General features: G+C 45.6%; 1 long non-coding RNA gene and 1 pseudogene across 1 annotated transcript; both read right to left on the bottom strand.

Annotated features, from left to right (window-relative positions):
* LOC114701192 overlaps positions 1-12,693 on the bottom strand; it is a 60,560-nt pseudogene extending 47,867 nt beyond the window's left edge.
* A 5,135-nt stretch (positions 12,694-17,828) lies between these two features.
* LOC119089266 lies at positions 17,829-20,564 on the bottom strand. Its single transcript, XR_005093134.1, has 4 exons — positions 20,526-20,564; positions 20,145-20,266; positions 19,491-19,798; positions 17,829-18,552 (listed from the first exon to the last, which is right to left on the bottom strand). It is a non-coding gene; the product is annotated as an uncharacterized LOC119089266 (long non-coding RNA).
* Positions 20,565-23,081: the final 2,517 nt, after the last annotated feature.

The following is a 23,081-nucleotide window of genomic DNA, read 5'->3' as shown; positions in this document are numbered from 1 at the left end:
CATTTCAGTACACAATGAGGGTGAAATTCACTGTTACGAAAGATGCATGTGAATCCACATTCCAAATCCTATTTTTGAGTGGGGGAGGGCTGACCTCCTGTCAGATCTGATTCTATTGCAATTGTTTTTGAAATTTATAAAGCACTTCTACAAAGAGGAGAGAACCATCCACATAGCTCGCTTTGCTATCTGTCCTCTGACCCATGAGGGCTAGGCTGACCACTACCATTATAGACTGAGAATGTGTCACAGTAACTATTGGACAAGTTCCAGCGCGCACGCATACGCCCCCCCCACGCACGCACGCACGCACGCGCACACACACGCGCGCGCACACACACACACACACACACACACACACACACATCTACCTAAGTTTGGACGCTTTCTATTGTCCCTATAGTGACCTTGGAATGCATACACTGTTGATAAGGATGGTGGGCATAATTTATAAACAGAGGAGCAGTAAGGAGGCTGGAATCCTTTTAGTTGTGAGAGTTATACTAGTTTCCGCTCAGCCTTATCTTCATAATTTCTTTGCATGACGATTTTATTATCCTTTTTCATATCTCTAACAAAAAAAAAAAAAGCCTCCACAAAGAAATAGTAATGACCACATATTAAGTATGTGACTTGGCCATATTACTAAACTCATACCAAGAACTAGAAATTCTAGGGAACGTTCTAAGGTGAGTCAGTGAAGGACTAACTAGGGTCTTCGAATTCATGATTTAAATAAGTTTCAGAACACTTTGGCAAGATCACTATCATGGTATCGTTTTACTGTTACTCATCTCTTGGTTGTTCTTGGACCCATGTTGCAAGATGTTGAGGTTGATGTCAAATACTGGAAAGAGTTTTAGGAAGGAAATAGCAGGAGATGACTCAAAACACACTTGAAAGAGAAGCTCATGATTGCAGGATGAGAAAATGTGTTTCCCTGTGCATACAAATCTCGGTGAGAATGTCTAGGCTGATGCTTGGAGAGATGAGGCTAATTATAATTCCCACGATGCTCAGGATACCACCATGTCCAATAGTAACTCTGGGTGTCTCGATTCTGACCAGTTCTTGTTTTCTTCAGCAGGGGTCCATTCTCCAAAGGGTCAGAACTGCTGAAAAGCCTAGGGATGGGTTGGGATGTCCTAGCTCAGGAGACTGAAAGTGAATAGCTAGAGAGTATGTGGGTTGGAGAGAGAGAGGCAGGAACTTGGACCAGTATTGGAAGAGTAGACATGGGGGTGGGGTGATAAATCAAGAGCCCATCCAGAAAGACACAGGAAAATGGCCGAGTTCTATGTGGCCATTAGCATCTCTGTCCCAGCTCTTAGAACACTCAGCTTCCTCTGTGTAGGGAATGCACTTCCAGAGAATCCATCCATTCCACTTTTGATAAAACAAAACAAAACAACAAGAACAACAAAAACATTCTTGTAGCTAGAGTTTTCCTGCCTTGCCCACAGTCAGGACAAATCTTTGTCACCCGCCAGTCCCACAGCTGCTCAGACCCAACCAAGTAAACACAGAGACTTATATTGCTTACAAACTGTATGGCCATGGCAGACTTCTTGCTAACTGTTCTTATAGCTTAAATTAATCCATTTCCATAAATCTATACCTTGCCACATGGTTCGTGGCTTACTGGCATCTTCACATGATGCTTGTCATGGCGGCGGCTGGCAGTGTCTCCTCCCATCTTCCTGTTCTTTCTTTTTTCCTCTCTGTTAGTCCCACCTATACTTCCTGCCTGGCCACTGGCCAATCAGTGTTTTATTTATTGACCAGTCAGAGCAATTTGACATACAGACCATCCCACAGCACATTCTCAAATACAATAGTCTATGGAGGGAGGAAAAACCCACCGAACTATGTTTTCAATCAGTTCACTCAAATGCCATGGGAAGTATAATACTTTAAAAACAAGGAAATGCAACTCTTTAAATATATTTCCTATTGTGACTGACTGATCAGTCTGGCAGTTTGCACTTCGAAGGGCTGGGCCTTTTATACCCCAGGTGACCTGGGGAGGCATAGTGACTCTAATCAGTGCCCAGAGGGGCAGGGCCTTGTAGACCAGCAGTCATCCGGGTTCACACACCCTGGGAAATGGGGACAGAAGAGCCACTGCTATGCTCTGTGAGTGGCCTGCTAGGTCACTCACCAACAACCAAGCCTGGAATTACTCTGGTCACATGTTTGGTGGCAGGGTGAGGGAGATATGAGGGAAGAAACACTGAGATGTTCAGTGTTGTCAGGGAATCTCAGCTCTCTCTCTTGCATTCAGCTCTCACTGGAGTCCTTAACCCTGCTGCCTCTCTCTTCTATTTCCCGTGTGACATAAAGGTGTGTGTGTGTGTCTGCGCATACATGTGTGCAGGCGCCACAGCATGTGGAAAGAAGTCAAACAATAAGCAATAGGTCATCATTTGTTAGTGTTTGAGGGAGGATCTGTCTGTTTGCCATTACACGTGCTGGGTATCTGGCCTGCAGGGTGTTGGGCAACTCCTGTCCCTGACTCCCATCTTGTTGTAGGAATACTGGGATTATAGACTGTGGTCAGATGTACCTGAGTTCTGGGGGTTTGAACTCAGATCCTCATACTTGTCCAACAAATGCCTTATCCACTGATGCCCCTTCCCAGCTGCACTGTGGTATTTGTAACATGCTTTTCCAATTCTGCAATACAAGATGCCATGGTAGGTGGTCAGTTTACCTGGGAAGGATTGTCATCATTGAGTTATTTATCCCCCTTACAACTCTACGTGGTCACCCCTCTGTTTTGCTTAGCCTCTCTCTGCCTGGGTACTTCATATATTTTTTCTTATATACAAATATTCCTCTCCACCCCACCAACACTCTTCTGGGTAGACAATGCTCAGTTCTCTTCACTTAACATATTTGCTTATTCTTGAAATCTTGGCTTTATCTCTCCAGATACCATCTCAACTCTGTCCAGTAGCCTTTACTGTTAGCATTGTTCAGAGCGCACGTTCCAGCCTCGTCCAGTCCCCACGGTGACTCATCGATTTCCCGTCTTTCTTTTAGCATCACACGGTCAGAGGACATAGACATGTTTACTTTGGAAAAGATAAGGTGTAGTTTTGCCAGCAACTGGAGTCAAAATCCAGGAAGGGGCTGCATGGGAAAAGAACCAGTTGTCTTTGAGCCTAAAGTGGGGAATTAGAAGCTAAGTCAAAGCTGCCGTGAAGCAAATTTCAGCGCAACACTCAGACGTGTTCCGTTACTTCCAGCCTTGTGCAGGGATGTGGTAGGAAGCTCTTATTGCTCAGGCATTCAGACGAACTAGGCTGCTTAGACTACATCCGAGTGTTGATGGGCTCTTAGACCAACGGCTGCTTCTGAATCCCGAGGGTTTTGCTATTATCACAGAATCATTGTCAAGTTTACTCTGACTAGACATGATTGAGGCATATATCATTGCTGCATTTATACCGTGTGCTTATTTTCCTTTACGTTATAACATATAGTTGTAATAATGATTGTTATAAAAAAATACAAATGTCTCCGCCTTTTGATCTCTTCCTCTTTCTTTGAGCCTCATAAAAAAATGTTCAGTGAATTTTAGCTTGGGATTAGGATAGAATTTCCAACAATTTCTGAAATGGTCCTAAACATACTTCTGACATGTTGTGTTATCTACTTATGCAAAATGACACTCTTAACATTGAGGGTATACATATATATGTATATATATATATATATGCATGCTTATATAATATAAATAGAAATATTGATCAACTCTGAAAACCTGAAAGTGCTCTATGTCTGAGTATTAAATATTCAGACATAATTTGACTCTCTATGCAAAAAAAAAAACAAAAAAAAAACATGTACACCTATCTCAATAGCATGCAAACTGACTTTTATCTTTAATAAGTGGTAAATGATGGATATATACAAAAATTGTTTTAAAATAAAATTCGGTTTATTAGTAGTAAGTGTTTCCTTTGTATATGTGTTTTATATACCTGTATACCTGGTGTTATGTCAAAATTTCTCTGGTGAAAAGCAGTCACGAGTGGAGAAAGTTTAAGAATCCTTGCATCAGGAGCTGGAGAGGGGACTCAACAGTTTAGAGCGCTTGCTGCCAAGGATCCAGGTTTGGTTCCCAGCACCCACATCAGGCAACTCTCCATCTTCAATTGAGTAAGTATCTCAGTCCATTCTTATGGGGCACACTATAAAGTCCATGGGCCCCACATTTCACAGTTATGTTGGGAGAAACTGGCATGTGAGCAAATATGTTATCATAGTGTTAGCTGAAAAATAATGTAAGTGATTTTAAGATAACATTTTGTAAATAGAGGGGAGGGTTTTACTAAATGCTTTGACTAATACTTGTCGAATATCATCCTATAGGAAGATACAATCCATATGAGGAACTTCGTTCATAGTGCCTAAAATAGTCTTGGGTAAATTTCCACATATAACGATAAATGAAAATTGCACATGAACTTCAATAAAACTGACATACAACATAATTAAAGCTCTCCAAGCATAATAAAGGCAGGTACGTGGTACTGTGAGGGGGGATCAGACAAGAGTGGTGGAGAAATGGATTTGCAAAATGTTTTGGAAGAATTGTCTTGAAGAGATCTGAGTTGGACCTGATGGTATAGACCCTTAATCTGAGTTACGTGGGAGACTGAGACATCAGGGTTATAAGCTCAGGACTTTGACTACAGAGTGAGTACACAGCCAGCCTGGGCAACTTAGTGAGCCCCTGCCTCCAAAAGGTCAAGCTGGGCATGGTGGCACGCTCCTTTAATCCTAGAACTCAGCCCGGCAGAGACAGGCAGATGTGCATAAATTCAAGGCCAGCTTGGTCTACCTAGGGACTTCCACGCCAGCTTAGGCTACATAGTGAAAGTCTGGCTCCAGAAAGAAAAAAAAAAAGTCAAAAGAAGATTGAGGACTGTTTAGTGACAGAATGATGCTTGCCTAGTATGTGCAAAGCCCTAAACCTGATCTCCAGAACTAGAAAGAGAGAAGAAGGGGAAAGGAATGAAGGAGGGAGGGGGAGGAGAGAAGATAGCAGGGAAATGGGGAAGGAGGAGGCGAAGAAGGAGAAGCAAATCTGAGGAATGAAATCCAGAGAGGCGAGACAGTGTATATGACTGCTTGTTAACATCCCATAAGAGTCAGGATTTGCCAGTTGTTTATTGTGGCCGAAGTAGAAGATACAGGGACGCTAGGGAGTGAAGTAGAAGATGTAGGCGGGATGCTCATCAAAGGTCTTAAATGCCGTTCTAGGACTAGTAGACTCAACGCAAAGACAGTTGAGGATGACTGAAGAGCTGCGTGGTTGGTGTACAGAAAATGGATTCTGGATGGATGGGTGGGTGGGTGGGTGGATGGATGGATGGATGGATGGATGGATGGATGGATGGATGGATGGGGGTGGGGTCAGGTGGGAAAACTCTGAAATGAGTGAGATTACTTGAACCTAGGCTACAGAAGTCCCAGAAAGGAGACACTAATTATGAGGGGGTGATTCTGGTCTTACATCTTGTAGGGCTGTCTCTTGGAATCTGGGTTTTGTAGATGGATCCCGTACAAATATGGCTCTTTGGGGGTTATTTAAGTTTGAGCTTCCCACAGTCTCTTTGTGACTAGGAAGTGTCCCTAAGGAAGTGGAGAGCGAACAGCGAAGGGAGGTACTTATGAAAGGAAGTCGGCTGTCTTAGTTAGGGTCTTTATTGCTGTGAAGAGACACCATGACCATGGCGACTCTGACAAACTGGTGGCTGGCTTACAGTTTCAGAGATTCAGTCCATTATCATCATGAGCACAGTAGCGTGCAGGCAGACATGGTGCTGGAGCAGAGAGTGTTACGTCTTGCAGATAACAGGAAGTCGATTGACTGTCACCCTGAGGGAAGCTTGAGAAAAGAGACCACAAAGCCCGCCCCCACAGTGACACACTTCCTCCAATGAGGCCACACCTTCTAATAGTGCCACTTTTTTTTGAGGGAGGGGGCATTGTCTTTTTAAACCACCACACCTGCCTTGAACATACTCGATGAAGACCATGAACTTAGAACCTTTATCTCTCAGCCTCCCAAGTCTCACAGCATTGGAGGCAGGCTCACTGCTGTGGACCAGGGAGAGTCCATTCCTGGATCTCTGGAAGACAGTAGAGACCAGAATCGAAAATTAGCTTGGGTTAGGGGGAAAGGTTCCTGTTGAGCGACAATTTTGCTATTACTGGAGATCTGCACAGTTCAGGTAGTGAGGACTTGGACCTGTAGGAAAAGACTCAGGTAGGGAGAAGCCAATGATCTTCTGGGGGATTTTAGGCCCATGGATGGGATCTTCTTGCTGTTACAGGGTGTGCTTGTATGACTGGAGAAGCACTCAATCTTCTAACCACGGTGCTCCTCACAGCCCACAGCTCCTCCCGTGGATAGAGTCCAACAGGGAGAAAATCCAGAAAGTCCCTCTCTAAAAGGTCAGATGTAAAAGCCGCATCTGAGGCATGGGAGGAACTAGTAATGACCATGTGTTAATCATGTGCTAGGGACAGCGCCGAATGATTCCCCATACCTTGTCTAATTTCATGAATTTAATCGTGACAAACACCTCATGAAGAAACTATTGTATGTGCAGTTTGCTTGTAAAAAATACTGCAGACAATGAAATCTTGTCAAGGAAAGGGATTTGTACAATATTATATAACATCTACCATATCAAGTATCTTTTGCCACAATAATGCCTTATAACAAATAGCCACAAAACGTAGTTCCTTAGAATAGTATTTATGTGGCTTCTAAGTCTGGGGGCTGGTGATATGGATGGGGCTCTGCTGGGTAGCTCTTTCAAGTAGGCTGGGCTCCTTACACACTTGACTGGGGTCTCTGCAGGTTAGAATAGCTTTGGCTGAGGGAAGTGGACGACCTTGACTGTGTTCCTCTTACTTCTCATCTTCTGGTGGGCTAGCCTTTGCTTATTCGCAATTCAAACATTTCTTCTACTGTTTGTGTGCAGTCTGTCTGGCAATGTCCAGCAGGCTAGAGAAAAGCCTATGGCTGAGACTGGACTCTGAACTTGAATTTGGGGTGCAGGTATGTGAAGAACTGAGGAACAGCATATTGTATCTACCCTTGGCTAGCAGATGTCAACTGAAATTGGAGCCCGACACCCTGACAGGCCTTTGCTGTGAATTATGCTGCATATGCTCCCATTGGTTTCAAACAAGATACATTTATTTCATATTCCAAGTCTTTGCTGTGAATTATGCTGCATATGCTCCCATTGGTTTCAAACAAGATACATTTATTTAATATTCCAAGTCTTTGAATTTGTTCCCAACTTACCCTCTGGTCTAAGATGGACTCAATTTATATACATATTTATAATTTAAAATTTTACTTTTCTTTAGACAAATGAACTTGATGGAAATGATGGAGGGAAGAAGTCCAAGACAATTATTATCATTTTCTTAATGATAGGAACTTGCTTGGTCACCACTGAACTTAATGAAACTCCACAGAGGATAATATAAAGATGGTCCTTCTGTTATTTCTAAGAGGTGGTGGATCCATGAGATGATTACAACTCATTTGCATTCAAAAGAACCTTGTTAGCCCAGCAGCTGGCAGAGAAGATGGGGAGCCCAACTTAAAAAGACAGAAGTGTTTGTACACAAACCAATTCCTGTAGCTAAGGAGTGTTAGGGTGCACTTGCAGCCCTGGCTTGCCTTGATTTAGGAATGCATTCTTCTCCTTCTTTTAAAAGACAAGTTGTGACCAACTCTTTGTGTCCCAGCAGGAGAAAAGAATAAAACTTGACCTTCTTTTGTCCCGACAATAGTCTCCAACTGCCCCAGAGCCCTGGCCCAGCAGCATCGACTGTCAGCCGTCAGATCTGCTTCCTGGACAGAGCTGAAGTCTCCTTGTGTTACCACGTTGCTGTGTGGTGTCCTTTCTCCTCTGCTTTTGGAATTTAAAGAGGGGAAAAAAATGACCATGAAAAATGTAAGTTGGATGCTATTCATCTACTTATTTATAAATAAATGAAAACTGACAGCCACCCCTTCAGAAAGTGTTTACTGTGTGGACAACTGTTGATGACATGGATTGAAAGACTCAGTCTGGTGCCACCAAGACCAGCTGCTCCTTCAGCAGCGACCATTGTGCGGCCGCTCTTTTCGTTTTGGCTGGGCACAGGCATTTTCAGGCTGCTTTCTGGGAGTCTCTGGGATCCTTTCTCTCCAGCACTGTCTGCCAGAGACAATAGATGGTTTTTTTTTTCACAGCCCTGAAAGCTCCGGCTTTGTGCGCTCTTGATCTCTGGTGCTCTGGCTGCCAACATAATGGGCATCAGTCAGTGCCAGCGGATGCATCTGCTGCTGGCCCAGTCACTTTACTTCATGGAAATGACACTCAATATTTTGTTCTTCGTGCTGCTTGGGCTGACATTTGCTAAACCTGGCAAATGTTTTTGTTTTCAGTGGAGGAGGAACCCGGCTCACTGCTTAGCTGGGGGGTTGGGGAGCAGCTGAAGTCTTTGGCTCTCACACCAGATCGACTCACCGGGTCTGAGTGATCTCCCTTTAGTTACTCCAAGTGGGAGCCTTTGGGGCAGCTGGAGAATGTCTTCCTAGATTCCTGAGGGAAATTCTGCGCCCCACTCCCACCCCCAGAGGCTACAGGTCACCCAGGCTTGTGACACCATCACAAGAAAGGACTTAAGTCTTTGTCTACCTAGCGGCTATCCTTCAGTCTGTCAATCCACCAATAAGTTTATTATCTGAGTGGACACAGGAAGCTGTGCTGGGCTCTGGGAAGACCAATGAGCACTGGTTACATCCTTAGAAGTGTACAACTCGACAAGGAAAAATATACACATCCAAACATAGACACAGTGAAGTTGGGTTTAGGATGGCTGTTATGAGGCCAAGATCATGGTGAGCCGAAGGACCGGGGAAGTCTTCCTTGGGGAAGTGAAATTTGAACAACGTGAGAGACTTTCTGATACATTGAAGGTTGGGTGGGCCCAAATGGAGAAAACATGGCTGTAAATGGAGCTGTCCTGGGATGTGTGGTGGATATTTTAGAAACTGGAACACTCTGTGCTTTCAGAAGCCACGCTTTAAATCCAGGGTGTCGTTTGTGTGTCTGCCATGACCTCCAGTGATGTCAGCCAACTGAGAAACAAGGTGAAGGGGTTCGTGTGGATCGTCACCTTTATTTTCCATGCATGGCTTCCCGTATTTCCACTCACTTACTTCTTCTAACGTCTTATGAACCACATGTCACTGTTTCTGTGTTCAAACAGGGAAACTGAGGCTGAGAGAGATTAATTTGTTTGTCTAGGTCTCTCCTGTCTAGAACGGCCCAGCCTTTTGAAACACTTAGATATGCTGAGAGTTTGATTCCTTTTTTTTTTTTTAAAGACAGTAAAGAAAGTGGGAAAGTTCAATAGTAATTTTGGAAAAAATAGAAATTTTGCTGCTTGTTCGGTGAGAACATTGGCAGCAATTACAGAAGCAATTTAGGTGGCAAAGAGGAAAATTAACTCTAAAAGGAAATAAAACAGTTCATGTCTCCTTCTGGGATGTATGTCATAGCACACATCACATTTTTCAGGAAGAATAAGATGTGTGTGTGTGTGTGTGTGTGTGTGTGTGTATGTGTGATTATGTCTGAGTGTATGTGAGCATGTGCGAGTGTGTATATGAGCATATAAGACTGAGTATGAGTTTAAGTGTGTGGTTATGTCTGTGTATGCGTATCTGTGAGTGTGTATGTGGTACTCGGGCAATGATGTTAAAATCCACGCCTTCTGCACATTTCAGGTCTGTACTATACAGGGTCAATGTCTATATTGTCACAAAACAGTGAACAGGTGCACCTGGACTAAGGTGACAGATGTGTTGCTTTGGGGAAACCAGAATAGGCCTGAGAACCAAATATAATGATGCTGAAATATAAGGACATTTGGAAAATGGAGACGTAAGCCGGGCAGTGGTGGCACACGCCTTTAACCCCAGCACTCGGGAGGCAGAGCCAGGTGGATCGCTGTGAGTTCGAGGCCAGCCTGGGCTACCAAGTGAGCTCCAGGAAAGGTGCAAAGCTACGCAGAGAAACCCTGTCTCGAAAAACCAAAAAAAAAAAAGAAGAAAATGGAGACGTATGGACAACAGTATGTTTTATTTCAGTGGCCTTTCAACGGTCTGGCCTGCTTGCTCTCCCCTGGGTCTCCTCTTGTAGTGTGTACAGTCCTTTCCTCACTCTTGGCTGCCTCCCCCTGCTGTCTTGCCTGACTGATGTAAAGAAGGCTCCTAACACCATCCCCCCCTCCCAGAGCAATGGCTCCAGGAAATAGCCCATGGGGTTGGGCACAGAGGTGTTACTTGCAAGAGCACCTGGCAGCAGACCGTGGTGACGTTGCCAGTGTGCCTTAGATCCTTGGTGACTTTCCAGAAGGGTCAATTCCCTGGGTGAAGCCTCCCTTACTGCCGGACCCCTGACTGCGACCACTGCCTAGATCTCGGTTCCCTCTTTCCTGCATTCTGAGCTCAAACAAGGACTGGTTAAAGGGAGCGTAGTGTCCTAGACCTAGGGCCAGGGAGAAGATGATCTTATCTCCTTCAAGCCACTTTCTCAAGAATTTGTCCTTTGGGTCTTGAAGAAAACTAATCCACGTGAACTCCTCTCTCACCAGGACCACTGTAAAGTATGGCGGACTATGTGTTGCTGGAAGAAATGGTGAAATATAGAAAACCTTTATATGGTGACATAACACTGTAGCTGGAGGGCTTCTCTCCAGGTTCCCCAAGCCCCGCAGCCCCACAATCCACTTATAAAATAATCACTCAGACGCTTATATCACTTATACACTGTATGACCGTGGCAGGCTTCTCGCTAACTGTTCTTTTATCTTAAATTAACCCATTTTTATAAATCTATAGCTTGCCACGTGGCTGGTGGCTTACCGGCGTCTCTACATGCTCTTCTCCTCGCGGTGGCTGCAGTCTCTCTCCCCCAGCCTTCCGCTTCCCAGAATTCTCCTCTCTCCTTGTCCCACCTACCTCCTGCCTGGTCATTGGCCATCAGTGTTTTATTTACATAGAGTGATATCCACAGCATAACACCACACAAGTACAGGGAGGTGTACTAAAGAAATGAGTTGCTCAATGCTATTACCACTCCGGGCAAAGAATACAAGATGGAAAATGCCCCAGATGATGTCCCTAGAGGGTCTTTTTCTCTAGAGATAGTCCCTATCCAAATTGCTTGGGGATGTTCTCTCTCTCCCTCTCTCTCTCTCCCTCTCTCTCTCTCTCTCTCTCTCTCTCTCTCTCTCTCTCTCTCTCTCTCTCTCTGTGTGTCTTTGTTGTCTGTCTGTCTGTCTGTCTCTTTCTTTGTATACACCTTTGTGTGTGTTGGTAACTTATTAATAAACATTGGAGTTTATGCGCTTACTTCTGCATTTTACCCTAAATCAGCTTCACAGATGAAGACCACGGCAGAAAGTGGGGAGTCGGCATGGAAGGGCAGTTGAAGGCTACTCGAGTCTGGGCAGCTACCTGCCTTTTTCTCTCCTAGCTGTGTGGATTTCTTGCAGCCTGTATGTAATCTCCTTGTTACGCAGCTTGAGATAACAGCCTCTGCCCACAGTGCTCTTTATGGGGTGTGAGGTAACCACCACCCCGAACATTTATTGTCAGGTGGCCGAGCAATGGAACTTCTTGCTAGAGGGGCTGTCTGGAGATACAGGTGAGGTCTGCCTTTTTGTGTTTCTGACCCCCATTAATGACTCCGTGAGCTCCGCCCACCTCTGAGAAGGTCCTCCAATGACCATTCATTTGTTCATCCTGCAGTGCACTGGCCTGTGTGTGTGTGTGTGTGTGTGTGTGTGTGTGTGTGTGTGTGAAGGGGTACAATACTTGGCAGACAATAGTCATGAAGCGAATGATAGTGACTGAATGGACGAGTTATTTCCCTTAGTTGCTTCTCTCAGAGCTTGTCATCTGCTAGCAGGTGTAACACACATGACAGTCGTCACAGGAAGGCCTTGTATGGAGGCAGGATGGAGCACTGGTTAAAAATGGGCACAGCGCTGGACACAGCTCACCGGGTAGTAGAACTCTTGCCTGCTGAAAGAGGGACCCTAGGGTCCATTCGCGAGAACAGTAATAAACAAAATGTTCCAATCCAACTCTCTACTCACTAACGGGGTCCAGGATCTCCTCTTTAGTTCACAAGTCTGTAAAACGTACTGATCCACAATTCCTACCTCCCGGAAATGAGAGTCAACAGGTGCAGCTTGGAACACAGCCCAGGGCGTGGTGAGCCTTCCCTGCAGGTGGTGGTGGTTACCGCTGTTGCTGAGAAGGGGAGAAGAGAAAAGATAGGGCGACTGTTGACAGGAAACCTTGCTCCCAGGGAGGGCATGCACCTGCGCAGTGCTCTGAGACCATGGGGCACTCGTGTTGACTTCTTTTTCACCTTTGGCCGTTCCCAGGTTCTGCTCCCTCTTCTGAGTTACCTCCGTGCCTTTAGTGCACACAGGTCCACCCCTCCTCATCACCTTTTAGATGCTGTTTTCTCCATCAAGGCTTTGCCTAGTCTGCCTGACAAGGCTAAGACACCCGTTGTGTATTGAATACACTGCATCCGTCTGTTTGTCTTTAACAGACTGATGGCAATTGGCATGGATGCCCATCGTGTTATTCCAGGAGAGGGACAGACACACAGAATGAACCAGTGAATCCAGCTGTGGGTGTGGCTCACGTTCTCTGACAGTTCACCCAGCAGTGTACTACAAGCGGGTTCTTTTTTTGACAACTCTCAGATGCTACCCCCTCACTGAGATGCTACCCCGTCACTGAGATGAGGTGGCTGACAGACTGAGCAGAGGGAACGTGGCTGCTGGAGGGCCATCCTGGAACAGTCAGGACCCTCAAGTCCGGCCTTCCCGTGGGTGGCCTGGATGAAGGCAGAGTGGTGGTTCCGGAATGGGACCTTCACTAGGTACTGGGGAGCTGAGCTCAGGGCCTAAGACCCTGGCCTGGCGTCCAGAGACTTCCGCTGAGCTGGGTCTCACGATGTCGCCTGGTACAGCAACAATAGTTTGGATTGTGTCCTTTGCTCACTAAATGGTTGGCAGATTTCTTCTCTGTGGACAGCTGTTGTAGTGTCTCCCTTAACTACCATTAAATTAAGGACAAATTCTAGAGACACCAGTGTCTCTGAATTAGCATAAATGAACAGTGCTTTAAAGAAAACTGTTTCTTCAGGAACTGTTTCTTACAGGGTCACCTATTTTATTTTGCCTTTTAAAGATTGTTTTTATTATTTTTACATATGTGTGTGTATTTGCACACACACCACGCGTGTGCAAGTGTCTAACGAGACTGGATGAGGGCAGCAGGTTCCTTAGAGGTGGAGTTATAGGCTGCCCATCATGGGTTCTGGGAACTGAATTTGGATCCTCCAGTAGAGCAGTTAGTCCACTTAACTGGGAAAAACAAACAAACAAACAAAAACAAAAAACATAAATGTTTTAAGTCATGCATAAATCCGGGAAATCTTCCCCAAAACCGATAGATTGTGAATCTGAGTTGCTGTTTGTCTCATATTAATTAGGTCACTTGTGCAATAATTTTTTTTTTAAAGAAACATGAGAAATTGGCTTCACTGGCACAGGACCCTACAGGCTCAAATTCTATTTATAAAGTATCCCTCGAGAAGGAGTTCAAAGGGCTTAGCATTTGGCTTCTAATAAACTTGAAAATCTATAAACAACAGCTTGGAGGGTGAGGAGACTTGGAGGGTGAGGAGACTTGGAGGGTGAGGAGACTTGGAGGGTGAGGAGGCTTGGAGGGTGAGGAGACTTGGAGGGTGAGGAGGCTTGGAGGGTGAGGAGACTTGGGGGGTGAGGAGACTTGGGGGGTGAGGAGACTTGGAGGGCAGGAGCTGTTGCTGCGCTTCTGGTTCCCCTCACAGGCCAGCACATCACTGCCGTGGCTGGGGACAAACTTGGTATTTCCCAAAACCAAAGCTGCTTGTTTACGTGTTCAGTCCATCACTGCCTCACCAAGGGTATTTTCTTCCTTTCTGTTCTATTTACTCAAACAAATTTTCAACATTTACTAAATTTTCCTCATTTGTCAACAAGCTTTATGAGTAGATGGGATTGGCAATCTGTATATTGAGTAAGCCATGTTCAAACTTAAACATCAGGAAATACTATAGATGTTTGTTTTTACTCTGAAAAACTTATTTTATAGACCCAAAATTTATACACAGGATACATTGCGTATTGGTTTTTAAATTTATTTTTAGGTCAATATTGTCAGACTGTCTATGCTCATCAATGTTATAAGTATAGGAGAAAATCTAGTCATGGAGAAATTATGGTCACTTGCAAATGTGTTGGGATACTTTATGCAGTGAAATATTTAATAATAACATCATACATCAGTTTTACTACTGTTTGGTTTGAGTGTTTCCGCCCCCAGAAGCCATATATTGGGAGATGAATTCCTAAGTGAGCCCTATTGGGCATTAGGATTTAATAGGAAGTGCTGGGTAACTTGATGAAGCCCTCAGGAACAAATTAATGCTGTTATCATGGGAGTAGGTTAGTTCTAGCCAGCGCAGGCTACTAGAAAAGGAGTTTACCTATTCCATGCGTCAGTTCTTCCACACATACCTGCTTGCCTTTCCATCATATGTAGCTACCCTGACTAGGACTTACAGCTTTTAAAAGTAACTGTGGCTGGGGTCTCTGCCATCACTATGGTCAGCAGAGTGATATCTGTGGGAGGCAAGAAGGTAGTTCAGTTCAATACAATGAAGTAGCTGGTGTTGGTTCAAATTTCGGGAATCTAACCCCGCAGGGTTTATTTTAGGCACCGCACAATTTGCTGAAAACTTTCCTGGTGACTCAGTTCCATGTGTTCCATAAAGCATAAGATGTGACTACATCAGAACTCTTCGTGCTACATCAGAAAGTACACGTGGCACCTTCCATAAAGATGGGTTCTATAGATTGCCTGGAAAAAAAATAACAAGCTCATGATAAAGGTCTGGAGGAGGATCTGGTGTGGTCTTGTCGACACAGATGGTGCAAAGGTCACCAGGCTATTAACCACATCTGCTCCCGGCCTTCTGGCTGGATAACAGGTTGTGTATCCACTTCTTTGAAGGAACAACTCTGTGTGTTTAACATTCCTGGCTCCCCTAGTGCTTATCTGCGAGTCCAGTGACCTCCGGGACTCCCACATCTCCCCCTTTTTTATTTTTTTTAAGGGAAAACTGTGGATGTAATAGAGGCCAAGGTTGAAAACATTGCATGCAAAGCTAGTCTAACTAGTATAGGCAAGCATAACAGAATTATAAGATTAGTTAACAAAGGACCAAGGAACAGGGAAAACCATCTCAACTGTGCTGACCATTCAAAGGTCACTGAGAGATTTTGTCTATATCTTTATGCAGATTATTAATTTGGCCACTGACAGAAATCTGGCAGACACATTAATGCAACACAGACCATGAAATTGTTGACAACCAAGATTAATGCTTGAGCAACACATAATCTATAGTCGCTTTATTTCGTAAAACTGTAGTTCTCAATTCGCCCATCTCCCGATTAATTTCTACTAATATTTTTACTGTAATATTAGTAGTTTTACTAATCATGCAGGCCATTTTTGAGACCTCTCTTTGTATACCGGTAATCACTCCTGGGACTGGTAATGGAAAAAATCCTTAGGATGGCAAAACAACATGATATTGTCTCCTTCCTACCACAGGTGCCTTGTACGCCCCCTGACAAAAAGCGTTTGGGTTCTGCACCGACAAGCTAAGAATTAACGTGTAATATAGTTAGTAAACATGACAGCATCATTTTGGGTCAGTATTGTGTCCTTGCTGTCTCCCTAAGTCATTGGTTTATTCTTCCTCTTGGGACCTCTCCTCTTTGGGTTTATTGTCCCTTATTGACGCTTCATTGGCCGGATGGTCTCTGGGATGCTGTCCTGGTCAGATGCAGCCCAGCGGGAGCGATTTGGGACTTTGTTCATTTCCTGGGAACACAGAAGCATAACTTCATCCTGACATGAAAAGAACGCTGGGCCCTTCCCATTCATTAGTGTCTTTCTGTTTAACACATACTTTAGGCTGTGTCTCCTTTAGGGCAAAATACTGTGGGGCAGCAGAAACATTAGCTTTAAAAAAAATGCTAATACTAAAAAACAAACAAACAAACAAAAACAAAACCACTATGTTAAATGTGGCATAATATGCGGGGAGCTATGTGGGTGTATATGCCCCCTTTTTATTTTTAAAATTTGTTGTTTAAGTGTTTGATGGCATTGTTCCACGATAGCTTGCCCTTGTAGCTTGTAAGGGGTTCCAATCATGTGGTTACATAAATTGCAAAATGCCTTGAATTGTTTCCTGGTGTAAGCAGGACCATTGTCAGATTTTAGTTGTAATGGGCATTTTAGGAGGGAGACACATAAAGAGCTATTTGACAAAGTCAGGTTCCAGATGTGACACGGTGATGTTTTCCTGAAGCCTCCAGGGCTCCACTCCATGCTGGAGACTGTGCCCTGCAGCTGACCAGTTAGGGAAAGGCACTTCGCATGCCGGAAGTGCACGCCAAGACAGGTCCCTACACACCTGAGGGCAGAGGAGGCCCCAGATGTAGACAGCCTTGGTTCCAGATGTCAAGCTGATGCACTAGAAGCTTGGCATACTGTGTAAAATATGCCCTTAACAGAGGCTATGCTCTCATCATCTAAAAAAAAAAAAACAAAAACAAAAAAAAACCCCTTTCTTCTTTATGAGTTACCCAGCCTACGGTGTTCTGTTATAGCAGCATAAAATGACCACTGCAGCTACCAAGTTTGCTAAGGTTACAGTTGAGCAGCGTGTCAGAAGTGCCAACCGTACCTTCATGTGGAGTTTGTGAGCTTAGAAATGTCACAGAAAGGTCATTCAGCAATGTGGATAAAACTACAAATGTGAAGATCCCCTGACTCAGTAAGGTCGCGTCCAGGAATCAATCCCAGGAAACTAATTACGAATGTGCTTCGTGTTGCTCAAGCTCAGGATGTTCATCACAGTGTTGTTTATGACAGAAAAGCTGAAAATAGCTCATGGGCCAAATAGAATAGATTCAGAAGGTTACGATATAACCATATAATAGAATCCTACCTTGCTATTAAATGGGGAGTACACCATTCCATATGAATCAATGTAAAAGATGCTATTTCTACAGTAGAGCTGGCCCTGGTGGAGTGGGTGCGGGTGAGCTGGCCCTGAGGGCGTGAGAGCAGGAGAGTTGGCCGAACTCCCTGCTGCCTGCTGTAGTGAGGGAGTTAGCCAGGGCAGGCCTGGAGAGCTCACACAGACAGCTGGCAGGCTGACTGACCCAGCTACCACCCAGGCCCATATCCCTACCACCCAGGAATACAAAGGGGCTCACACCAACATCCACCCCATCTATGATCGGCTGAAGCAGATGAAGGGACTGGACCTGCAGACCCAAAGCTGCAGGATCTCCACGACACAGGGCAACAAGAAGTACTTGACAGTTGTCCCAGTGGGGGCCCAGGATTGAGGGAGCAGCAGAAGCCAGAGGCCTCCAACCAGACCAATGACTCATTGCAATGAACATTTGTAAGTAAAGATGTGTGGACTGAAGGAAGGGTTTACTGTGTGACTCACTGGGCTACACTGCAGCTTCCATGCCAAAACTTTTTTTTTTTCTTTTTGTACACTGATTTGTTTTTGTTTTCAAATTTTATTGTATTGGGGGGAGGGGATGCAAGGGCAGAGGGTGGATATGAAGCATCAGGGAGATAAATGGGATCAGGATGCATGATGTGAAATCCACGAAGAATCAATTTTTAAAAAAGGTGCCATTTCTATTTTTGGTGAACAGAGAGTTTACCAAAAATATGTCCATATTGACCACTAGGATGTGTAGTGTCAATACATATGTGTTTACATGTATGTATCACATGTGTGATGGATATGTCCATCAGCACGCACCACACGATGTTAATAGTCATTTGGGAACAGTAAAAAGTTTATCCCCTCTTTTTTTCCTATCTATGCTGTTGTTTTTATATTTTTTTCGAAATATAACTTTAATTTTTAAAAAGAAATTTAGGGCATTGTGAACAGGAGCTGCTTGCTGAGGGCAGGTAGGCTTCTTCACCCGCAGCTCAGCATCCTTTTGGTCCTAAGCAAGGCACCTGCTGGTGGGAAACAGAAAGCAAGGGTAGTTGACAGCCACATGTAAGAGGCTCCCAGCCAGTTTGGTAAAGCTGCACCCTGGTTCTTCCCTCTGTCGTTGCATCCACACATAAGACAGTTCAATTTCAAGACCATCTTCATGTCTTACAATGTTGTTGTACAGTGCAGATCGACTGTTGTGTAATGGTTTCCTTGGAGACCAAAACATTCCATCCTGCAGGGACACTCTTTAAGCAGGACGGTGAAACCAGGTGACCAGTGGCGTGGGCCTCTTTTCTTCAGTGGGAGGAAGTCACTGGCACCTACTCACCTGGAATGTCAGAGTGAAAAGTGGCCAATCACCCACCCCACCCCACCCTCCACCCCCACCCCACGCCCACATGATCTTTTTACTATTCATGAGCAGCCTTCCTGGATCCTCCAATATCCCGAGCATTGTTTAGGGCCTCATCTCTCAAGTAAATAGAACTCATCCCTATAAAACAGGCACCATGTACTTTGTAACCTCCACCAATAGAATCCATCCTTATACTTTTCTCTAGGCCCTAGCTCCAAGCTCAGTTTATCAACCAATAAAATTCATTCACACTGTAAAGGTCACAGGTCACAAATTCTACTATGTTTAAATGTGTAAGGAAAATAGACCACAGGGTCAGTCCCTGGAGGTCTTGACCCAGTGCCTGCAAAAATGGCACTATCCTGAGTTCACATGCTTATCTCTCTGCAGTCTGCTTTCCTGCTGGTGGTAATACCGGCAAGAAGCCCTCAATGGTGAACAACTCAAAATAGCTTCAGGAAGTCCCTGAAACTGACCAGATTCCCGGGCCCCTCCTTGCCAAGATAAGCAGAGTTAAGATATAAAGAAAAGACTCTTGGACTAGCTGAGCTGCAAAGAAGTGTGTGAGATCAAGCCAGCTGCCTGGGAGGAGCAGAAACCAGCTGAGCTGCCTGGAGGAGTTCTAGACCAACACCTAGCAGGCAACAGGAGAAAAAAAAAAGAAAGGCACATTCTCCCGACTCTGTTGAGTGAGCTGCCTGCAGGGCTGTGATGCACAGTGTGCTCCATGAGCGCTCTATCCCAGTAGCTTTTCGGGGGAGCAAAGTTGTCGACCTCGCCCACATTGTCTGTAGGGGTTTTTGTGGCTGTCAGGTGATGCAGCTAGTCCTGTTGTGAGTCATTTCTGCTCCTGTAAGTGACCCCTCAGCCACACTCCTGTAAGTAACCCCAGTAAAACCCCATTGGCTCACCAAATTGGACTTTGGTAGTATCCACACATTGGTCTGTCCCGGGTTCCCCATTTGGAGGGAGTAGACATGTGCTGTACCTCCCCAGGAAAAGATTGCCACACAACACCAACTTCTGTGAATTCTGTTAGTCCTTGGAAAACAGGCTCGACTTTCACTAATTCTGCATTTCTCTTTCCTCATTGGTCAGAGCGTGTGGCCCGACAGAAGGGCTCACTTTGCTGCTAACCTCAGGGAGGAACACAATGCCCAGCCCGGAGGAAGTAGTTCTTCTGCAAGTCTGTGTCGATTGGCTCTAATTTCTTTTCTTTCTGTAACAAAGAAATTAGACAATAAACTGGTGATTTTTTCAATGTCCCACGATGGTTTTCGTTCTCTCTCTTGTTCACTCTTCTCCGACTCCTCCTCCCCCTCTCCTTCCCTCCCCACTCCACCTCTCCCTCTGTCCCTCCACCTCTCTTCCCTCCCTCCCTCCACCTCTCCCTCCCTCTCTCCCATCCTCCCTCCACGTCTTTCTCCTTCCCTCCCTTCTCCTTCCTCCTTCCCTCTCTTCTCTCCATTTTCTCCTCCATTTCTTCTTCCCTTTTGCCTGTCTTTTTCTTCTCCCCCCCTTCCTTTTCTCTGTTTCCCAACAACTACAAGTTTCTTCCTCTGTACCTGGAGTACAACCCCAGTAACCCTGGATCTCCAAAAATCTCTAACCAGGGCCTGGACGAATGCTTCCCTTCAATGTCTCCTCACTTTGATGTTGCTGTTCTGGCTTGGTCCTTCTATTCACTCTGAAAAGAGACAATGGCAGAGGCTGGGTCACCCCTCAGAATGGGGATGATGGCCAGGGGAGCTGCAGGCTCCTGTGTGTAGCCTGGAAGTTTTCTCCTGTTGCACCAGGTCCCCACAGTCCCATGGGCAGCTTATAAAATAATCACTTAGAAGCTTATATTAATTATAACTGCTTGGCCATTAGCTCAGGCTTATTACTGACTAGCTCTTACACTTAAGCCGTAATTCTTATTTATGTTTAGCCATGTGGCTTGGTACCTATTCTCGGTTCTGCCTTCACATCTAGCTTCCTCTGTGTCTGGCTGGCGACTCCTGACTCAGCCCTTCCTCTTCCCAGAATTCTCCTTGTCTGCTCACCCCGCCTAGACTGCCTGCCTGGCTACTGGCCAATCAGCATTTTATTTATCAACCAATCAGAGCCACACATATTCACAGCCTACAGAACGACATCCCACAGCACCTGAGAGTGACTAGTATCTGGAGAAGTTCCTTCTGGCTCCTGGGCACACGGACAGTGCCATCTTCTCCTGTCAACGTTCAGGGATAGCAAACACTCACTCTGTGACACTCCGTGGCTGCTTACTGTGCCGCAAACGCTCTGCCCTAACTCAGGTCCCTGCCACGGATGCTTGAGCACCCTGCCCAGGCCTCCTTCCTTGCTCCACCCATGTCCTGGCAGCTGTGTCAATTGGCAGATGGTAACTCGCCCACGTCCTTTGTGTGGGAAGAGGAGCTCCCTCCCGTCAGACCTCAGCCAAGGCCTGTCTGACTCTAGGGTCCCAGATGCCAGCTTCTGGTCCTGAGGTGGGATGGGTTCTGCTCTGATCCATGCTTCTGTTCGGTTTCTCTCGTGTTCCATCCTGCCTCTCGATCCCACATCTCTTGAGCTCACTCTCAGAGTCTGTCACCCACCCCAAGTTCATGAGCTCAGGTTCTACCCGCAGGGGCATGTTCTGTAAAACATACCTCACTGGACAACCAAGAACAAGCGTGCAGAGTGATTGGGTGCTTTGCATCCTACGGCAAACATAAGCTGTGCTCCACTCTGTTCCATTATGGCACCAAGTTTTCCCCCAATGCTAATCATGGTCACCCGGTTTTCCCCCTCCAAGGCTGTGTAGGATAGATGTCCGGATAGACAGCAGCTGGGTTCGAGTCCAGCAAGAGAGCAGGAAGGGGGAGCTGATAACCAAGGAGCCGGGTGGTAAAACGGAGCCCTCTTCAGAAAGAGCTCCTTCCTCACTGGGATGGCTCTTCTTCCTGCTCCTGACTGGAAACTAAAAAACGATCTGGAAATACACATCCAATTTTGGGCTGTCACTGTGTCCGGCAAACTAGTGGGACACTGAATGAGCCTAGCCAGGGATGTTAAAAGGCCTCGCAACCCGCCAGACAAAGAAACAACCAGTTCTGAACAAATGCTAATAGCGCCCCTGTTGAGAAACACTACAAAGTGCCCAGGGTCAAAAAGTAAAGTGAGCCAAGTGCAGTCAGCGGTCCAAAGGGCAAGAGGAGGGTGAAAAGAAGTCAGAGCCAAGGACGGGGGAGAGGGGGAGGGCAGCCAGAGAGCTCTAGGGCTGGTGCCAGCCAGGCTGAAGGGCCTGGAATGACAGAGATGGCCTCTCTTAGCAGCCATTCTGCAGGGCAGAGGGTGCCTGTGTCTGGCGGCCGTGAAAACTTCAGAACAAAAGGAAGAATCAAAAGGGAGGTCCCAGGAACCCAGAGCGAACGGGGCTACTTAACAGGAGGTTTCATTTTCGTTTAGTTATTTCAACAGCTGCTGATGTTAGGTGTACATCTGAGCAAACGGAAGGAGATGATTTGGACTCAGGTCCTCGCTATCCGTAGGTACAGGAACTGTTGTTATCCTTTGGACCATCCGGAATTCAGAATTGGTCCTATGGAGGGGTTCGTGATCTTAGAAGTCTCGTTGAGCACACTTCCCAGGCTCCTTTGCAGGCAGGCCTGGATACATGCTCTGTTTTCTGGTTACAGAGTAGTTGCTCAAGGGTGGATTGAGAAAGGGAGAAACTCCGTCAGAGAAGCGAGGCTGGCTTCTGGGGACAGTGGAGTAACTGAGCAGTGGCAGCTTTTAGGGACCCAAGGATGAGGAGTTTGTTGTCAAGAATACCATCTCTTCTCCAGTGATGACCGAGCTGAAGGTGGGATGCTCTTTGGGTATCACTTGTAATGCTCTTCATGGGCCTGGTTTCCAGACACATAGATTTAAAAGCCAAATCCCCTCAAGCTTCCTGGAGATTCTGGCAATTATTCAACATCCTTGGAATAAATTCCTCTCGTGCTTGCGTCAGCTACAAAGAGTCCCTTTTGTGGGCAGATGTAAGCAACTACTGTGTGCCAACGGCTGTAAGATGGTTAAATCAGACTAAAGTCGTGAAGGCAGACATGTACCCAAGCCAGCCTCAGGGGCCCTGCAGTGTGGCTCATGGATGCTGTGGATAGGGAATGGTAAGTGACGGTGGACATGATTCAGACCAATGAGGCAGCTCAGCATCTCAGCAGGATCAAGCAGCTTGTTAAAAATAAATAAAGGGGATTTCCTGCTGTTGTTGTTACAGTATGGGGCAGGAATGAGAACTGTATCCCTAGAGTTGCAAACAATGGAGCAGGGATTCCACAGGGGACATTGAGCTTCATTCGGCCACTGAATCCGAAGCCCGGCTTATCTTGTCAAAGAATTCTCTATTTCTTCTACTATAAGTTTGAAAGCCTACGTTTTCCAGAACATCATGCCAATGGGTGTGGTTTGTTCGATTTTGTATGAACTAAATAAATAGAAGGTGTTTGGGGAAG

This window comes from Peromyscus leucopus, chromosome 18 (assembly GCF_004664715.2).
Source record: "Peromyscus leucopus breed LL Stock chromosome 18, UCI_PerLeu_2.1, whole genome shotgun sequence".
Classification (NCBI taxonomy): Eukaryota; Metazoa; Chordata; class Mammalia; order Rodentia; family Cricetidae; genus Peromyscus; species Peromyscus leucopus.
This window is presented reverse-complemented; position numbering and strand designations above follow the sequence as displayed.